General features: G+C 41.4%; 1 long non-coding RNA gene across 2 annotated transcripts; it reads right to left on the bottom strand.

Annotated features, from left to right (window-relative positions):
* Positions 1-2,728: 2,728 nt before the first annotated feature.
* On the bottom strand, positions 2,729-5,874 carry LOC125521912 (uncharacterized). 2 transcript variants are annotated; one of them, XR_007289504.2, is made up of 4 exons: positions 5,307-5,874; positions 4,341-4,494; positions 3,149-3,887; positions 2,729-3,026 (listed from the first exon to the last, which is right to left on the bottom strand). It is a non-coding gene; the product is annotated as an uncharacterized LOC125521912 (long non-coding RNA). The 2 variants fall into 2 exon arrangements; XR_015612104.1 differs by having other exon boundaries at positions 5,303-5,874.
* Positions 5,875-6,348: the final 474 nt, after the last annotated feature.

Below are 6,348 nucleotides of genomic sequence, written 5' to 3' on the forward strand. Positions count from 1 at the left end.
TCCATATATTGAGTTTCAGGGTGAAAAAAATCTGAGAGAAGAAATCATCGCGTTTTACGATACGGAGCCGCCGCCAAGCCCTAAAACCTCTCGGGAGGTCTGATCTGGAGTCCGTTCGGGGCTCCGGAGAGGGGAATCCGCCGCCATCGTTATCATCAACCATCCTCCATCACCAATTTCATGATGCTCACCACCGTGCGTGAGTAATTCCATCATAGGCTTGCTGGACGGTGATGGGTTGGATGAGATCTATCATGTAATCGAGTTAGTTTTGTTAGGGTTTGATCCCTATTATCCACTATGTTCTGAGATTGATGTTGCTATGACTTTGCTATGTTTATTGCTTGTCAGTAGGGCCCAAGTGCCATGATTTCATATCTTAACCTATTATGTTTTCATCAATATATGAGTGTTCTTGATCCTGTCTTGCAAGTATATAGTCACCTATTATGTGTTATGATCCGTCAACCTCAAAGTGACAATAATTGGGATACTTACCGGTGATGACCGTAGTTTGAGGAGTTCATGTATTCACTATGTGTTAATGCTTTGTTCCGGTTCTCTATTAAAAGGAGGCCTTAATATCCCTTAGTTTCCGTAAGGACCCCGCTGCCACGGGAGGGTAGGACAAAAGATGTCATGCAAGTTCTTTTCCATAAGCATGTATGACTATGTTCGGAATACATGCCTACATTATATCAATGAACTGGAGCTAGTTCTGTGTCACCCTTGGTTATGACTGTTACATGATGAACCACATCCGGCATAATTCTCCATCACTAATCCATTGCCTACGAGCTTTCCATATATTGTTCTTCGCTTATTTACTTTCCCGATGCTATTGCTATCATCACTACAAAATAGCAAAAACATTACTTTTACTACTGTTACCATTTGCTACCGTTACCATTACTATTATATTACTTTGCTACTAAACACTTTGCTGCAGATATTAAGTTTCCAGGTGTGGTTTAATTGACAACTCAGCTGCTAATACTTGAGAATATTCTTTGGCTCCCCTTGTGGCAAATCAATAAATTTGGGTTGAATACTCTACCCTCGAAAACTTTTGCGATCCCCTATACTTGTGGGTTATCAACGATGTGTGTTGGAAGTGGTTCCAAGATTGATATGATCATCATCACACACTCCCTATTCTTTCAGGATTAGTGTTGAACCTAAATAAATATTATTTGGTGTTTGCGTTAAGCATGAATATGATTTGATCATGTTTATTGCAATACGGTTATTCATTTAAAGTCAGAGAATAATTGTTATTCTGTCTGCATGAATAAAACCTTCAATGGTCATACACCCAAGGTGAATGGTTTATTGAATCTCGATCGTAGTGATACACATATTCATAATATTGAAGCCAAAAGATGCAAAGTTAATAATGATAGTGCAACTTATTTGTGTCACTGTTGTTTAGGTCATATTGGTGTAAAGCGCATGAAGAAAATTGATGTCTACAACACAACCTTCTCCTTGTAGACGTTGTTGGGCCTCCAAGTGTAGAGGTTTGTAGGACAGTACCAAATTTCCCACAAGTGGATGACCTAAGGTTTATCAATCCGTGGGAGGCGTAGGATGAAGATGGTCTCTCTCAAACAACCACTACAAGAAATATGTCAACTTGTGACCATGACTATTGGTCACTGAAAGGTCGTTGTTTTTCATTTGCGACCTTTTTGTGACCAAAAACAGAAGGTCAAAAGCTGGCGGTCGTAAACTGAAATTAACGACCTTCTCTATGAGAAGGTCGTAGACGTTTATGACCAAAATATGCCTACTGTTTTGTTTTGTCCACTAGCAGCCTCCCCAGGCCACGTAGGCATCCGACATGGCAATCTGACGTGGAAAAATTGCAACCAATTGAGAAGGTCATTGATAAGATGCAGCCCAGTCCGATTGAGTGTTTTACATGGGCCAAGCCCAACAATTCAGCCTTTTTATATTATTTTTCCATCAATTTTTGATCGGCATCATGGGCCAAGCCCATTATTGCAGCCTTTTTATTTCCAGGGTCGTGATCCTTTTTTGGACCATTTCTTTTTTTGTTCGCATCTATTTCTCAATTGGGCCTCGGCCTTTTTACAGTCCATTTCCTTCGTTTTTAGTTTTTTCCTGTAAATATTATTTGGAAAATCGCCTTTTTATATGCCAAATACTATTAGGTCCCACTTGTCAGGTTCTAATTAAAGACAACCAATGTTTCAATTTCCACACAATTATTTCAGTCAAAACAGCAAACAAATGAGAATTATCAAACCACATGCCAATTTTGGCTAATAGCACAATCTTTACATAATTCATTTCACCATTACATGTGATACCATCACAACATATAAACCTGCTACAAATACACTCCAAACTTCTTCACTTTCAGGCTGGAGCTCTTTACATGAGAGGAAACACCATTTCTGGATATGTCCGTACAAGCTGAACAAAGGCATCTAACAATTAACCAAAAGAGTTAGAAACAAAATAAAAACAAATATAGATAGCAGCTAGGGACTAAATCATGAACCATCTCTACATGTAACATGTAACCGTAATAACCACAAGGACTAGTTGTTGCATGAATACCAAAACTTCCAGAAATGGTTGTTCAGAATACAAGAAGGCATAGTTGTTGCATGTATACCAAAACTCCCAAAATGGTTCTAGATGTTGAACGCAGAAAACAATTTAATCTTTGATGGTTCATTGAGCACGACATGAACAATTTAAGATAACAAGACATATGTTCTACACTAATTTTACACAAATCATTATCAATTACAATTTATAACAGACTTAAAACAAAACACCATAGCTTCTGCATCACATAGGGAATCAACACAATGGCATCATGGCCCATCGACCAAAGAACAAAAGAAAATAAGGGGATAGACCGAAGACTTATCTAGTCAGAGAAGATAGCGTTGATGTAGTTGCAGCACGGCTACCTCAAGACTGTGAATGTGGTGCCATGGTCGGGGTTGATGCGCCCGAGCAAGGTAAGCATCATGGCCTCGTCGGGTCTGCGAGAATAAGAAAAGTATTAGCTATATTGCCCAGTAGGACTGGCTAGCATCCAGAGCATGCATTGACTGGACACATATTCCCTTTAACAAAATTACAAGAGTATCATCAGGATCATTACATTCCCTCTTGCTTAAGTAGCAATGTCCGTTCTTTTTGCTCCATGGCTGGCCTAAACAAAACCGCCTTGAAAAATAGAAAGAAGTCTCAGGTTTATCAACCACAGCAAAACAACAGTGTGACCTAAAGAATAAGAATAGAAAGAGGTCTCAGGTTTATCAAGCATAGCAAAACAGCAGTGTGACCATCAATCATAGAACTGAATATAAAACAAAAGAGGTCTCAGGTTTAGACTCTAAAGGAAGAGCTAGTTATGCATGATGTCTCAGGTTTAAACAAAAGATCAAAACCACAATTTTAACAAGAGATATGTAGTCAGTCCAATTGAACAAGATCTGGACAGTAGCATTATGAGTATTTAAGTGGAGATGTAGCAGGCAATCAAATGAAGCAACTTAATTGTTTGCATGGCATTCACCATAGTAGATAGTACTAACCCCAGTACACATGCATGTAGAAATGATTTGCTCAAACAATGGCTAACTGAATTCAAAACGAAGGAAATTTGGACTCAAGCTTAGTCAGTCCAGCATAATCCATGCTACCCAACCACCTCCGTTTATACAGTTGTTATTATTTATCTTATCAGCGATGCCTATGCAGGAACTGAAAACCAAAACACATGTCTGCTTAAGTGAAAATTGCTGAAACAATGGCTAAATAAGAGATGCTACTCATCAGCAGAATTGTTGGTCATGTACGCTGTTATAGTCAAGCAGAAGCCTCTTGTACTTGAAGGCCTATAAAATAAAATCGGTAAGTTAGATTGATTACTATAGGTGCAACACATTTTCTCAAAGAGGCATAAACATGACATGAAATAGATGTAGTATCATCACTACATGAAAGGAGCATTATACTTGGAAGGAAAAAACAACATTCTGTCACCAAATAAACAATACTTGACAGGAAATTGTGCATTTCGTCCTTGTATCCATTAGTAGCAGGTATTCAGCATCCTGTTTTTATCTGTCTAAAAATAAGCATGGCAACTTTGTACATGACTCAATCTTTGAGCATGGCAAAAATTATTCTAACTCTATGATGGTACCACGTAAACTTATATATGGTCGTGGACAGTGAAACTCCAATCACAAAATCAGCTATGCGTCTACTGTGTCAAGGCATGACATGGCAAAAAAATTCAGAAGATGGACAAAACAAATATGAATGAAGGTTCAGCAACAGGCTACCTGCAGAGAAATGAATCCAACAGCGGGGTCTTGTGTTGTGCATCGCCATGGTGATCTAGCTCGAGCCACGACTGTAGCGTTGCCACGACGTGATCCCTGTTTGGGCTTGCACGAGCAAATCAGGGCACGCCTCCGTCACGCCATCAGCCTCTACCTACAGTAAGTGTTTGTAGTGTAAGGCCATGGATGCATTTGTCTGAATTTGTGTGTGACTGTTGCTCATTACATGATGTGGTGGCAGGCAACAGTTACTACCATTTGCAGATCAAAAAGGACCACTCTGTATATATGCAACAATTACATGATGTGGTCAGTGGTCACACGTCCCATACTGCATTATTAGTGCAGGGAAAAGGACAATGCATGCTGCATTATTTGAGTCTGTCAACTGAAAACAGTAGTATTGCTGGCCATTGCTAGCTAGCATGTGAAATAAAGAAAGAAAGAAAAATCACTAGTATTATGTCTGAAAAATCACTAGCTAGCGTATGTTTGCATGGCTAATATTCTAGCATATACAATACTTAAATCTATAGATTTACCATCCCTTTCTTAGTTATAGCATATAATAGAAATCTAGCAACATAAGTAAGCACATATCATTTTTTATGATAGCCATTGGGCTTCACAAGTATATGCAAGAAACAGACTTTTTTCAGTTAACATAGAACAGAAACATTCCAACAACAGGAGTGGGCACATATCAGTTTCCTTTTTCTTGTTTTGAATGGTCATACAGAATCAGAGGCATCCTCTTGCCTGTCTATCAGGAGCCTAGGAACCATATCACTGTAGCTAAACATCGCAAATACAGTGCCCCTAGGCGAAATTCAGAATTCCTCAACACCAATACTGTACCCAGCCAGCCTTCCTCTCACATAAATTCAGAATTCCTCTCAGGCAGCACATGCGTAGCACAACAGGGCTAATAGAGAGAGAAGAGGGGAATGAATGAATATTACTAACTCCCGATAGATCTTGAGGTGCAGCTTGAGGGGCTCGACGTAGTCCTCGAAGCCGAGCGTGCCCATGGACCAGATCAGGTCGTCTCCGTTGACGATCTTGCGCTTCTCCTTCACGGACTTGTCGCTGGCCCTGCGGTGCCCGGGATCACACACGAGTTAGCTCGTACCAGAGTGGGCGCACCCCTCCACCACCTCCCCCTTCGCCGGCCTCCGCGTCCTCGCCCTCGTCATCCTCCACGGGCGGGAGGAGGACACAGCCGGCCCCCGCAGCGACAACCCGCAGGAACAGCGCGCGGCGACAGCCGGCCCCTTATTTCCATTCCGCGGCGAGCGGTGATGAGAAGAAGTTGGCGGTCCCGCCCCATGGCGCGCCGCTCGTGTTGCTCCTATGGATGCGCGGCAGCGAAGATGGGCGGCAAAGGTAGGGGAGAGGGAGGGGAGGGGAGGGTGTAGACCGGCGGCGAGTGGAGAGGGAGGCAGCAAGCGGAGAGGGAGGCGGATCTGGATCTGGAGCGGCGGTGGGAGGCGGCTGCAAGGGATAGCGCTAGGGTTCACGTGCGGGGATGTGGGCCGGGCTTCATGGGGTGAGAGGGTGAGGGAGTTTTTTGTTTGAGACAAAGATGGGGTGAGGGAGAAAGGGCTACCGTCGGATCCGGGAGCATCCGACGGCATTGGAGGCGCGATCTGCGTGACATGCCTATGGACCAATTAGAACCCAGTACACGTTATGACCATCTAAATTGGTCGTAATCAACTAAAAATAAGGTGTTGAATCATATAAACAGTTTTATGATATGAGAAATTCAAAAAAAACAAAAACATTCTCATTGTGTCAGCAAATCTGACCTAGTTTTTAGGAAAACTATCAAACTTGGAATTGGAATAAGACAAATATCTTTAATAAGTGTTATGAAAAATGAGTTTTTAGGAAAAAAATTATTTTCTATTTTTGGAGTGAAAAAATTCATTTTTTAGAAGAATCTACCAAATATTTGTTTCAAAATGGCACCACACCATTTCCAAAACTATAAGACATCATTTTC

The sequence above is a fragment of the Triticum urartu genome, chromosome 7A (genome assembly GCF_056163025.1).
Source record: "Triticum urartu cultivar PI428250 chromosome 7A, HENAU_Tu73, whole genome shotgun sequence".
NCBI classification, from domain to species: domain Eukaryota; kingdom Viridiplantae; phylum Streptophyta; class Magnoliopsida; order Poales; family Poaceae; genus Triticum; species Triticum urartu.